Raw genomic sequence first — 14571 nt, forward strand, 5'->3', positions numbered from 1 at the left:
CCACAGCCAACATCGTCCTCAATGGTGAAAAACTGAAAGCATTTCCACTAAGATCAGGAACAAGACAAGGTTGCCCACTCTCACCAGCCTTATTCAACATAGTGTTTGAAGTTTTAGCCACAGCAATCAGAGAAGAAAAGGAAATAAAAGGAATCCAAATCGGAAAAGAAGAAGTAAAGCTGTCACTGTTTGCAGATGACATGATACTATACAAAGAGAATCCTAAAGATGCTACCAGAAAACTACTAGAGTTCATCAATGAATTTGGTAAAGTAGCAGGATACAAAATTAATGCACAGAAATCTCTGGCATTCCTCTACACTAATTATGAAAAATCTGAAAGTGAAATTAAGAAAACACTCAATTTACCATTGCAACAAAAAGAATAAAATATCTAGAAAAAAACCTACCTAAGGAGACAAAAGACCTGTATGCAGAAAATTATAAGACACTGATGAAAGAAATTAAAGATGATACAAATAGATGGAGAGATACACCATGTTCTTGGATTGGAAGAATCAACATTGTGAAAATGACTTTACTACCCAAAGCAATCTACAGATTCAATGCAATCCCTATCAAACTACCACTGGCATTTTTCACAGAACTAGAACAGAAAATTTCACAATTTGTCTGGAAACACCAAAAACCCTGAATAGTCAAAGCAATCTTGAGAACGAAAAACAGAGCTGGAGGAATCAGGCTCCCTGACTTCAGACTATTCTACAAAGCTACAGTAATCAAGACACTATGGTACTGGCACAAAAACAGAAAGATAGATCAATGGAACAGGATAGAAAGCCCAGAGATAAACCCACACACATATGGTCACCTTATCTTTGATAAAGGAGGCAGGAATGTACAGTGGAGAAAGGACAGCCTCTTCAATAAGTGGTGCTGGGAAAACTGGACAGCTACATGTAAAAGTATGAGATTAGATCACTCCCTAACACCATACACAAAAATAAGCTCAAAATGGATTAAAGACCTAAATGTAAGGCCAGAAACTATCAAACTCTTAGAGGAAAACATAGGCAGAACACTCTATGACATAAATCACAGCAAGATCCTTTTTGACCACCTCCTAGAGAAATGGAAATAAAAACAAAAATAAACAAATGGGACCTAATGAAACTTCAAAGCTTTTGCACAGCAAAGGAAACCATAAACAAGACCAAAAGACAACCCTCAGAATGGGAGAAAGTATTTGCAAATGAAGCAACTGACAAAGGATTAATCTCCAAAATTTATAAGCAGCTCATGCAGCTCAATAACAAACAAACAAACAACCCAATCCAAAAATGGGTAGAAGACCTAAATAGACATTTCTCCAAAGTAGATATACAGACTGCCAACAAACACATGAAAGAATGCTCAACTTCATTAATCATTAGAGAAATGCAAATCAAAACTACAATGAGATATCATCTCACACCAATAAGAATGGCCATCATTAAAAATTCTAGAAACAATAAATGCTGGAGAGGGTGTGGAGAAAAGGGGACCCTCTTTCACTGTTGGTGGGAATGTAAATTGATACAACCACTGTGGAGAGCAGTATGGAGGTTCCTTAAAAAACTACAAATAGAACTACCATATGACCCAGCAATCCCACTACCGGGCATATGCCCTGAGAAAACCATAATTCAAAAAGAGTCATGTACCAAAATGTTCATTGCAGCTCTATTTACAATAGCCCGGAGATGGAAACAACCTAAGTGTCCATCATTGGATGAATGGATAAAGAAGATATTGCACATATATACAATGGAATATTACTCAGCCATAAAAAGAAATGAAATCGAGCTATTTGTAATGAGGTGGATAGACCTAGAGTCTGTCATACAGAGTGAAGTAAGTCAGAAAGAGAAAGACAAATACCGTATGCTAACACATATATATGGAATTTAAGAAAAAAAAATTGTCATGAAGAACCTAGGGGTAAGACAGGAATAAAGCCACAGACCTACTAGAGAATGGACTTGAGGATATGGGGAGGAGGAAGGGTAAACTGTGACAAAGCGAGAGAGAGGCATGGACATATATACACTACCAAACGTAAGGTAGATAGCTAGTGGGAAGAAGCTGCATAGCACAGGGAGATCAGCTCGGTGCTTTGTGACCGCCTGGAGGGGTGGGATAGGGAGGGTGGGAGGGAGGGAGACGCAAGAGGGAAGAGATATGGGAACATATGTATATGTATAACTGATTCACTTTGTTATAAAGCAGAAACTAACACACCATTGTAAACCAATTATACCCCAATAAAGATGTTAAAAAAATAAAATAAAATTTTAAAAAAATCAATAGGAGAAGGAAGAAAAAGAGAGAAATAGAAAATGTGCTGAGTCAGGGGAGGAGGGTCTTCAAAATCTCAGTCAAAAGTTTGATTATTCTTGACAGTGTTGAGGTGGGGCTGCCGAAGAAAGTCACAAATTCAAGTGATGGCAACCCAACAAATATGTGCCTAACATCAACTGCATCTTCTGTCTTCCCAGGAAGACTTCATAAATCTGTGCATCTTTGCTTCTTATGGCCCTCTCTTTCTTTCTCTTCTTCTTGCTCCTTCTCCATCATTCCTTCTTCCCATTTTAGGTGCTGAAAATCCAATGGCAAATGAGACCTATATTGCTCCTTTCTCTCTGTGCATACCTTCTCCCTTGCATACAAACTGTCTCGGGCTTTCTCCATTCTAAAGAATTTCTTCCTTCAACTATGTCCTCCCTTTTGGGGGAATAGTTTATACCATAGTAAAAACTTCCTTATGCATTCACTCTTTAACCAGACTTTGCCACTAGAGCCTTTTTTGAAATTATGGTTTCAAATGTCCCAAGTGATATGATGGACATTCCAGGATATTCAGCACAGAAACAGCTTCATATGTGAGAACTCTCCTATTCATGAGGATTGGTGGAGGCAGACTTCTTTGGCCTTTTATGAAAGTTGAAGACGATCAGACTTGTCTTTCTCCCTGTTAGAGTGTAAGTACATGATCTAAGTTTGGCCAGTAGGATTGGCCAAAATTGCAGAAGGAAATTTGATTTTGGAGAGCATGAAGCAAGAACACAACGTCAGTTAGAGATTAGTCATAACAGGAGGGGTGACATTGAAGTTTCTGGTGAATGCAGTGAATACCTCAGTGTGGGGAAGCTAGTGGCAATGTCTTCACCAGACAATTTCTTGGGCAAGACCCCAGCCATGTTCCTTGATTCCCCAGTTTCTTTGGTTTCCTGCCAGTGTTCTCAGTCTTGTTCTCTTGAGTTATCCAATATTCTTCCAATATGCCTTTTTCTGCGGAAGTTAGCCAGAGTTGGTTTGCATTGTTTTTTGCTAAGAAACCTGTCCTCATCACCATGCAAAGGCCCATTCTCAGTAGCACCCTCCCTTAGCTCTTTGCAGGATTTTAAACTAAATCCTCTCCCTCCTGAAATGTCTCTTATGTTGTCTTTAGTGACCATATGCTTCCTGAATATCCTCCTTTCTCTCTCACTGATCCTTCTCTATCATCCTCCCTCCCTCTGCCCTGGCTCTTCATTTCTCTCTTTAAGGTGTTTCCAATGATCTAACCTTTCCTCTGACTTCAGTGAATCTTTAAACTTAGCCTATAGTCCATGGGACATCTCAACCTTTATGTTCTGTCAGTACCTCATCACTGTCGGCCCCGACCTCTATTTTCTTGGTAATCTGATGCCAAACCTCAGAAGTATTGTTGATTCTTCCTTCTCCCTTAGCCCTGACATTAATTTTCATGTTAAGACTTTTCTTGTAGCCTGATGAGCTCATGGGGGAAGAAATGTTTTCCTTTCAGGGTCTTACAGCCTTGTCCATAGAGAGGCTGTGGTGCTAGATGAACTCTAACATCTGTTTCCACTCTTACATTCCACTGTTGTACTCATGGCAGTGCTGCAGTGGATGCTGCCTCCTGCTGTCATTCTTTCTGTATCCATTGTCACCTTTGCCATGAGGCCCTCGGTTTGCAATCTAGGGAGCATCAGGTGGTGGTTCCAAGCACAGGTTCTGGAATTAGGCATATTGGGTTCAGACTCTGGCTCTGCCTCCACTACTTATAAGCTGTAACCTTGGGCAAATTGCTTACCTGCTCTGAGCTTCATTTCCCATTTTGAATGGAAGTAATAATAGGCCTTTCCCAATAGGGTTGTTGTTGGCATTAATCACACTTGTCAAGTGCTATGCCTGGAATCTAATAAATGCGAAATAAATGCTAGCTGTAATTAATTCTTCCTTAGACAGTCACAGTGGCCTCCCAATTGTCTTGCCATCATCAGAATATCCTCCTATATTTGTCCTATTTAATCAAACCTCATTTAATACAGTTGTATAACTTTAATATATTGAATAATAATTTTTAAAATCCTCCAGAAAATGAATTGTTTTTTATGTCCCAAAATAATTCTCAAGAACTCCAAATAATTTACCTTGTCATGACCTTGCTTTTAAGTGACTCAGTCTCTCAGTTTCCTAATTCCCTACTCCCAAGAGAAGAGCACATTTTCGTGTGCCCTGCCACAGCAGGGACAGACAGCTGGCAACCCTATAAGTGAGCTAGCCCTAATCAAGTGGATATATGTGGTCCAATCAACTCCAACCAGAAGGTGAAACCACGTGATATACTGCCCAGTCAGCTAGGGCTGTAGGTGGATCAGGTTCCCTTAGAAGGGACTGTGGGTGGGCAGGAAATGACTGACGTCTCTGGTCCAGCAATACTCTTCTCGGCTCTATCCCATTGCTACCTATAGTATTCCTACTCATACTTCCAAACCCAGTTCAGTACCACCTCTTTCATGAAGTGTTTGTGATCCTCTCAGTCAAATGTGACATCTGTTTCATTTCACTGCCCACATGTTGGTTTGCATCTCTGTATGGCCGTCATCATATCCTATCTCCTGTTATAAGGTCCTTGTTTCTTACACTCATACACACAGATCCTCTAACAGCAACTGGACTGTATGCTACTCAAAAGCAGCTTCATATTTTCAATGTATCAAATATATTGACAACCGATTTGCTTAGGGTCCTCCAACATCAGTGAATCCTGGACCATCTGCATAAAAACCACCTATTGCACCTGTTACAATGCGGACTCTTTGACCCTGTCCTAGAGTTAATGAATCAGAATGTGGAGAGAGGGTGAGGCCCAGGACTCTGCACTCTAATGGGTCCCCCCCAAGAGATATCTATATTCACAATTGTCTGGATTCTGCACTGTAGCATTTACCCCAATGAGTATCAGCAGCTTCCCATTATAAACCATAAAAAGAACCATGTCTAGCTCTGACCAAAGCAAGATGGCTCCCACAGCCAAAGCAAACATACACCTCTTCTATCCAGTTCTTGCCACTAATCTGGACCTCACAGACCATATGCCCTGTCTTCACCACAGCCTGTGAAGAGACTCTGGTGGTTTTTCTCATGCTGAGAGCAGCTACTGTTGCTCATGGCACTTTTGTAATTGTAGCTCAAGAGAAAAACCTGAGAATGATAATGCCTTGGGCTCCTCTTCTGGGTGCCGAGCAGTGAGATGGAAATGCTCAGCCTTGCACTCTACCGCCCTGCTGACCAAACACAAACCTTGTGGCTTCTCAGTAAGGTTACCAGGATAGCAGGTGACTGGAGTGTGTGTGTGTGTGTGTGTGTGTGTGTGTGTGTGTGTGTGTGTGTGTGTGTGTGTGTACAGGCACCATCTGCTTCATGCAGTATAGATGGGAACTCCTCTGTGCCTTAAGCTGGAGCTTAGGCTTTAGGGCAGGGGTTCTCTCCTTAGCTGCTCATTAGAATCACTTGGGCACTTTTAAAAAATCCTTATTCCCAGGCTGTATCCCAGAACAATTAAGTCAGAATCTCTGGGGATGAGACCTGGCATCCAAACTTTTTAACAGCTCCACAGCCATTCCAGTGTGCAGGCAAGTTGTAAAGCCTCTACTCAAGTGAAAGTTAATGTATTCGTTAACCCACAGAAAATATAACCTCCACTCAATTTTATCATTATCAGGTGGAAGCCAGGACATCTTATGCTGAAGCACCTACCAACTGAAACGTGGCAAAATTCTGACACTGCCGGCTGTGGACCGGTGGCTTTCTCAGTCCCAGGTAAAGCATCTCACCAGTGGAATTCTAATTCTGTTAGACAACTGAATTTTACTACTGGTGCTCTGAACAACTCATCCCTTAGTAAAATGGAAAAAGCCTTTTGTCAGAGAGGTTACTTGAACCAGTTGGGCTGTCAGGGCTCTCCATTCTACCTGCAAATTCACAAATTTGTGTGTATGTGCATTTGTGTGTGCATGTGTGTGTTTTCATACGCTTTGTTTTCAAAGTGGTTGTTACTGAATTTGACAGTAAAGAAGACAAGGAAGGAGTGATGGAGTACTGCCATACAGTCCTGTCTGTTTCTATTTGCCACAATGATTTTTCAACGGCATCATGGCATTTAATAAGCACTTTTTTGCTAAGTACTATATGGATATCATCTCACTGAATTTCAACAACTCTGTGAGATAGGTATTATTCTCCATCTATAGATGAGGAAATTGAAGAGCATAGAGATTAAACTTGCCTGAAGATTTGAATCCAAATCTATCTGACTTCAAGGTCCAGGCTCTTAGCCACATTATAATGCCTCTTAGAGCATTTTTGTGATCATCCACCTGCTCCTTATCCAATGTCAAGTATTAATAAAATGTTCTTTTTACCTTAATGAATACCAGAAATTATCTTTACAGATCAGACCCACAATGACAGTTTATGGATCTCTGTAGATGCACAATGATCAAAGTTGCTAAGGCAGTGCTATGCCCAAGTTGAGTGATTAATAAATGTTTGTTGATGAATGGTTGAGTGGATGAATGATGGATAAATCAATGTGTGGATGGATAAATAAATGAATGAGATATCTTATGGTAATCTACACTATCATTCTTATTAGATTAAGCTCCTTGAGGGGAGGACTATGTATTGTTAACTGCTGACTCTGTGCCTAGCATAGCACCTGGCATTCACCAAGTGTTCATGAAAGTACAGGAAGAAGTAGGTACAGGCCACTGAATCCAAAAATATTCTGTTGTCAGAAATTGAAGAAAATAAATTGTATTTCAGTATCTTTCCATTGAGTGAGAAGGCCTAAGTCTTACCTAAATCCAGGAAAAAAGGGTACCAAAGACGTGACTGAAAATTGAAAAATATAAGGACCTTCTTCATGTTGTCTCTATAAAATAAGCATCTGTCCATTACATTTCCATATGTTTCTCTACATTTGGAAAATGCAAATTTTTAAATATCTTTTCCACTTTGATTTTATTTCTCAGTGTTGGGTATGCAAAGTTTCAGGGTTAGCCTCATGAGAGCTACAATCACAGTGTGCTTCATCTATAGGAAGGGAAGTGGGATTCTGTTTAGCATATAAAGAGTTTATGAAATCCAATAAGCACCATATGGCTCAGGGTTGGGAAGGGAACAAGTTCTCTTTCTTGCTCTCCAGAGCCACTTTCAGACTCTTCCTCTCCATCTATGCTCTTATAAAAAGCTCTTCTCTAAGGTTCACCCTGTATAGACTACACCATGCCCACCCACCTCAGAATAACCATCTGCTGCTCACCCCTTTGCTTCCTGCTCACACTGACTGAGGGACTGGTTTACAGCCCTCCTCTCCACGTTGCTTCCACCATTACCCTTGAATATCTCATTATGCGAGGGCATGACCCATCCAATATCCTTGCATCTCAGTTCCTTAACTTCCTGATTCCTGATGATCTCCTCCATTCCTCCACAGCCACCCATGGTCACACCCTGCTCCTTTATACCACCAGAAACTCAACACCTCACAAATCATAACTTTTAACATCCCATTTCTCAGCCATAACCTCCTCTTTCCAGCTTTCCTTCTTGGCCTCATTGAGCTTTTTCTTTTTTTTTTAATTTAATTTTTATTTTATATTGGGGTATAGTTGATTTACAATGTTGTGTTGGTTTCAGGTGTACAGCAAAGTGGTTCAGTTATACATATATCCATTCTTTTTCAGATTCTTTTCCCATATAGGTCATTACAGAATATTGAGTTGAGTTCCCTGTGCTATACAGTAGGTCCTTGCTGATTATCTCTTTTATATATAGTAGTGTATATATGTTAATCCCATCATTGAGCATTTTCAATCCATGGATCCTTTCATCTTTTTATTTTCTTTTCATCATATCCTTTTGCCCTCCCTACCCTGACACCAGCTTAGATTCCTAGGCCATCATTACAATTATCCTATTGCAAATATGCTGGGTTCACTTGGCCTCTTCTTTCACAGTATCTGACCCCAGTCCTGAATGAACTCCATCATCCACCTCCTGTGTCAATGCCTGAGCAACTGAGTATTGTCATAAAAATCACAAAACCAATCTGGATTATTATCACAATACTCTTCTTCAGCTTTGCAGAAGAAATTTATACATGTCACCTTTAAAAAATCTTACTGTGGGGAATTACACAGTGATACAAAATCTGACATACTAAATCAAGGGATATTTTGAAATATTGATATCAGAGAAGCTTTCTTTTTAATTAAGGCACCATAAACTCATAATAGGGATTCATGTCTTTATAACATATTTCTATTAAGAGTGAAGCATAGTTTTAGAAATGGGGCATTTGGCCTACATTGGGATGTTTTGAATTAAGATACATTGTAGAGTGTGGCAGTGGGAGAAATAACAATTTTCATTTAACGAGGTGGAAGAAATGTTGAATACAGCGTACCTTATTTTATCCATGGCAAGGCTCCAGGATTTCTGTCTATCTTGGAATTCATGTATTCAAGGCTGTAAAAAGCATGCTGGCAGATACCAATCTGCATCAAAGCTTGTCTCTATGAATCTTCACCGTTCACGGTAGTGAGAAAGTGTCAGATGAATGCTTTCCCTTATCTGTGTCTATGATTGTGCCTCAGTTGCATATTTTCTTGGATTTCAAGGAGGAAGAGGTGAAAAGTTCCATGCTGACTTCCCGCAGATAACCAATAGAACTTAGAGTAAAAGGAACGTGGATCAAAGTTAATTTTTTTTTCATTCAGACTAGTAGGAAAACATTTTCAATAATATTTACCAAAAGATTATTGGATATTGTAGATCTACATTCATTTTTCCTAAGTGAACACCTCCTACTGGCTGTCAGCAACAGACACTTCCTTGCTAGTTTATTTATACCTACCATCCTCTTCCATGTTTTGGACTATCCCTACAGGGGTTCATAGTGGATTCTACTATGTGCTTAACAGCTAGTGCTGCAACATTGCCCAACCCCAGGGGGCACAATTTCCAGGCAGCCCTATTAACAACAATCCCTAATGATCCTTTTGTAAGACTGAATTTACAAGGGCGCACTATCTTTCACTCCTCTTTCTCTCTTACTTTCTGTAAATTTTCACAAAGTACATTCAACTGCACTCTGAAAAGTAGAATTTCTACCTATATGCAAGTGTAGGACAATAAGTTCATTAAGTGCAACGTAGGATATAAAGCTGGCTTCATCATTTCAGATGAAGATATTCAATTCTAACAATTCTAACTGTTCAGTTCTGGACTTTATATTAAGGGAGAAAAATAAACCTTTATTTGTTTAGGCCTCTTTTGGCTGGATATTCTGTTTCTTGCAGCCAAACCATTCAAAACTGACTCACTTTGCATTGATCAGACAGTAACTCCCCACCCTCAATCCCACAGAATTTCCTGGACCCAAACACACTCTCTCTCCTTTTGCCACAATGGAGAACATCCCTCTTCTGATCCAAAGCCATTCAGCCACCCATGGTTTGCCTTCCATCTGAGGACATTGCTCTGGTGGTTATCCTCTATTTTGAATATTTAGCCTCTTATTCTCCACCCAAACCTTCCAAACAGCTTTCAAACATCCTCTTATACCTTTCACCCTCAAACAAACAACACACAAAAATACCTTCCTTGATTATATATTCTTCTCTGCCTGTATTCCCATCACTCTTCTCTCCTTGCCAGCCAAGGTTCACAAGAGTTATCTACACTCACTAACTCTACTTCCTCTCCTTCCTTTCTTTCTTCTACCCCACCAATCTAGAAAAACAGCTCTTGCTAATGTCACCATGACATTCGTGTTGCTAAATCTAACACTTCTCGATTTCGTCATATTTACCTTCTTAGCAGCATTTGACGCTGTTGATTACTGACCAATTCTTAAATTACTCTCTTTGTCTCCTATAAGACCACACACTCCTGGCTTACTCCCAAGACTGTGGCTCTGTCTCCACAGACTCCTGTTCCGATTCCTCCTTCTCAAGCTGATTCTGAACAGGACTCCTCATGGCTCTATCCTGAGCTGTCTCCTCTTCTTGTTCTCTACTCTGTCATCCCAGAATGATCTGTATAGGCTGCTAACTCTCAAATGTATTGGGTTGGCCAAAAAGTTCGTTCGGATTTTTCCATAACATCTTATGGGAAAACCTGAACGAACTTTTTGGCAAAATATATCTTCAGTCTGATCTGCTTGCTGAGCTCCAGCTTTGCATAGATCATTGCTAACTTGATTTCTCTATCTGGACAGCTCACAAGCATCTCAGACTTAAGATTTACAAGACCAAACTCTTAATCTTGACTCACTCAGAGGAGCTCCCCCTTTGCTCTTCTACATCAATAAATGACACGTTCATCTACTCAGATGTCCTTGCTAGAACAGTGGGCGCATCATCCTTGACATAGCCCTTATCTTCAATCTCACCTCCCTCCCTCAACCCCAACTTCAATCCCAAATAAGGTATCTCCAAGTCCTATATGTTATACCTCTAAAATATTCCCTGTATTAATCCACTTCTCTCTGCTTCCACTCTAGCCACAATCCAAACCACCAAAGACTTTTTTAAATTAATTTTTACTGAAGTATAGTTGCTTTAATGTTGTGTTAGTTTCTGCTGCACAGCGAAGTGAATCAGTTATACATATACATATATCCCCTCTTTTTTAGATTTCTTTCCCATTTAGGTCACCACAGAGCATTGAGTCGTGCTATATAGTAGGTTCTCATTAGTTATCTATTTTATACATAGTAGTGTATATATGTCAATCCCAATCTCCCAATTCATCCCACCCCCTCCTTCCCACCTCGGTATCCATATATTTGTTCTCCACATCTGTGTCTCTATTTCTGCTTTGTGAATAAGTTCATCCATACCAAACCACCAAAGACTTTAACGATAGCTTCTTAACTGATTTTCCTCTATCCTTTCTCTGAACCATTCTTCACTCAAGAGCTGGGGCAATGGTTGAAAAGATAAACTTGATCATGCCATTTCCCAGTTTAAACCCTTCAATGGCAACCCATTGCACTTGGATAAAAATCCACTATCTTTAATATTGCCTTTGAGGCATTGCATAATTTATCTCCAGCCTACCATCCCAATCTCATCACATGTTTCCGTCCTCAGCTCTCTCCTTGACCCAACCGCATTAGCCTCCTTCAGTTCCTTGAGGGTGCCAAGTTCTTTGTTTATTCAAAGCCTGCTCAGTATACAATACTCTTTGCCAAGATTTGTCTTCTAGTCTGATTTTAAATGTCATTTCCTCAGAAAGTCCTTTCCTAATATTGCAATCCAAGTTCTACCCCTGCCATTACTCTATACACAATCTTGATCATTTGCCATATGCATTTTCCCACTTTTTTGCTATTTCAAATAGTGTTGCTATGAACATTTTTATGTGTGTGCACAAGAGTTTCTCTAAGGCAGTGTTTTTCAAACTGTGTGTCCCAAATTGCTGGTGGTTAGTAATATCAACTTTTTAAAAAAGAAGAAAGAAAAATAAATAGAAGCAAATAGAAAATACTGGAGTACATTGCACATAATAAGAGTAAATTTTGTTTTATGAAACTTTGATTTCAGTTGTGTGTGTATGTGTGTGTGTGTGTGTTGGATCATAAGCTAAAATAGATTTATTATTTCAGGTCAAAGTCAAAAAAGTTTGGAAAGACACTATTTCAGGGTGTATTTTAGGAAGGGATATCTTGGGTCACAGTGTTCAATTGTAGTTTTAAACACAAATATAGGAAATCAAAAGCTTCAACGGGGAAAAATAAATAAATCTATACATATATTGCACTTTACCCTTGGTTTGCTTATGTTGGTTTCCATAAACCTTGGTTCACATTAACAGCTTTTTTTTTTTTTTAAAGTGGTGGGGGGGGGGTAAATTCTTATACAAATACTGTATAAGAGGTAAGTTATTTATGTAGAAATCAGTATTGTTTAAGCACACAGAGCGGTGACAGAAACCAGGAGGTCTGAAGTTTTAGCATGCATTCTCTTTTCATAACTTTCCACATCACCAATTTACATTATGGCTAGAAATAAATCCTCCATGTTTATTTAAACACTAAAAGTGCAGAACACATTTATTTTATTGTGTAAAACTCTACTGGAAAAATCCTGGCAGCTTAGGATAGTAATCCCCAATCCATGGACAAAATACCATCTCCATGTGCTATTTGCTATTCTCGGTTCCATTTGGTGCCCTGTTGCCCTTTAACCTACCTTTACTGCACAGCAAAGATCTGAAGCTGCACCAGTCCTACAAGCCAGAGCAGACAGCTGCCTCTGTGTAGGGCCTGAAGGGAACTAAAGGACAATCTGGCCTGAAGTATCTATCCTGCTGCCTGACTTCCCACTACAGTGACTTGCCTGGTTTCAGCCAGAAGACTCTTGTTAAAATTCAAATATTTTTGGAGGAGAAAGTCATATGTTTAAAGCACTAGTTTTAAAAGCAGATTCAGGACATTGAATGAATGGGGTGGAAGTAAGTTAGCTGCTGGGGCAGGCTGAGTTGGGAAGCAGCTACAGCCCCTTTAGTGAGGGAGCAGCCTGAGTTCTCCAGCTGGATGTGGGAAAGAAGGGCTGGTAACAAACTCTTCCTACTTAGCAGTTTTGCCCAGCCTGTAAACACTCTCCCTGATACTGTGGGGACATCTTGGAAGCACCAGGGATCAGAGCCAACATTTCAGCTCAGTTCTATTCAACCTCATTCACACGCTTGCATCCATTGTGAGGTTTCAGGCCTTGCCCCACGTTCACATTCAATCACATTCAAACACGCTTCTCAGAAGTCAGTATTTGAAATATAGAAACCAACCAGGTTTTGGATACCCGTCCAGTTTATGTGTCATCCTTTCATTTCTATTGTAATTATCTCTAGGACTGGCCTGACCCTTCTTTTAGCCAGTTTTGTTTTTTCAATCAACTCCAAATAGATATTCCACTTGAGCGAAACCAGTACTGCCCTGTAGCCTGAGCCAGCAACGAAAAGAGGAATGCTGGATTTCAAAAGCAATAAAAGAAAACAAAACCAGACAGAGAACAGGTCCGTTTCTTAGGACACATCAACCTTACACCACATTGCCAGAGTCACTTTTTATTGAAGATGACAAACAGATAAAATCCCTCCATCACTGACGTAAGACGTCTTTTGGTAAGGATAGTAGTAAAGAGAACTAGGGTCCAGGTTGAGATTGCTGGGCCAAGATTCAGTTGCGGAGGGTGAGTTGTGAACAGCCCACCTAATTCGGTTATACCAGCCGACTTGATTTTGCTCCCAGGAGTCCAGGCACTCTGGGTTTGGGCGCAGGCTAGAGATTGGCAGAGTTCCTCACCTTCAGAGCCCACAATCTCTACTTCCCCATTACTCACTCCGTGGGCAAGCTTTTGATTAAACTCATTCACAATGAGGCGTAAGTGATAAATGTGGCTGCTTGTTCGGTTTTGACCCTCCTCCTACTGGAAGTTCACAATCCACATTAGCATATTAAGGTATTGAGAAGTCCCACAGAGAAGGAACCTGACTAACTTTTTTTTTTTTTTTTCTGCCTAACTTTGTTTTACCACAAGTGTTTTACCCAAATATATTTGACCATGGACCTCTTTGTGCCCTCAGAATCACTTAACGTTTTCAGGGGGCACTAGCACTGTGACAAACATGTTTCTTTAAGTTAAATGAATGCACCTCTCTTTCATTCATTCTTTCAACAAATGGTTATTGAGGCCCAGTGTGTGCCAGGCACCAATGAGTAAAATAGTCACCTTCATGAAACTTATATTCTTTAATCAGTTCGTCTCCCCTACAGTTTGTTGTATAATTAATTAATAAACATTAATAAAATAATCACACAAGCAAGGATATGGCCATGGCCAGGGAAGCCCTGAAAGGTTCTCTTCCAGGTGACTGAGGACACCTGGAGGCAGGTGTCCAGGTGACCAGATGATGGGGAGGAAGTTTGAGGGGAACAATGTTCTAGAAAGAGGGGACACAGGGACAAATACTGGGTGACAGGAGAAAGCACGGTGCTATTCAAGGAAGCAGATTGAGAGCCTTCTTCCTGGCGGAGGTTAAGGAGGTGCGAAGAGGCCAGATCATGTCAGGAAGTTGGCTGGGGAAAGATTTGTTTTGGCCCGAGGGTCCTTCTCAGTGCTGCTGAAATCACACCACCGCTGCCTTGGGCATTTGCCAGGTCCTGGGCTGCACCGCAGGCATTAGTGTAGTGCCACCTTTCTCCAGGAAAGG

At 40.3% G+C, this 14571-nt stretch overlaps 1 long non-coding RNA gene across 1 annotated transcript in view; it reads left to right on the forward strand.

Moving 5' to 3' along the window:
* The window catches only part of LOC125963586 (uncharacterized), a 125401-nt gene extending 123061 nt beyond the window's left edge, over nt 1-2340 (forward strand). Inside the window, exon 2 of the long non-coding RNA XR_007475754.1 lies at nt 1566-2340. This is a non-coding gene — a long non-coding RNA (uncharacterized LOC125963586). The remainder of the gene's footprint in view (nt 1-1565) is intronic.
* The last annotated feature ends 12231 nt before the right edge of the window (nt 2341-14571 follow it).

This window comes from Orcinus orca, chromosome 2 (genome assembly GCF_937001465.1).
Source record: "Orcinus orca chromosome 2, mOrcOrc1.1, whole genome shotgun sequence".
In the NCBI taxonomy this organism is placed as follows: domain Eukaryota; kingdom Metazoa; phylum Chordata; class Mammalia; order Artiodactyla; family Delphinidae; genus Orcinus; species Orcinus orca.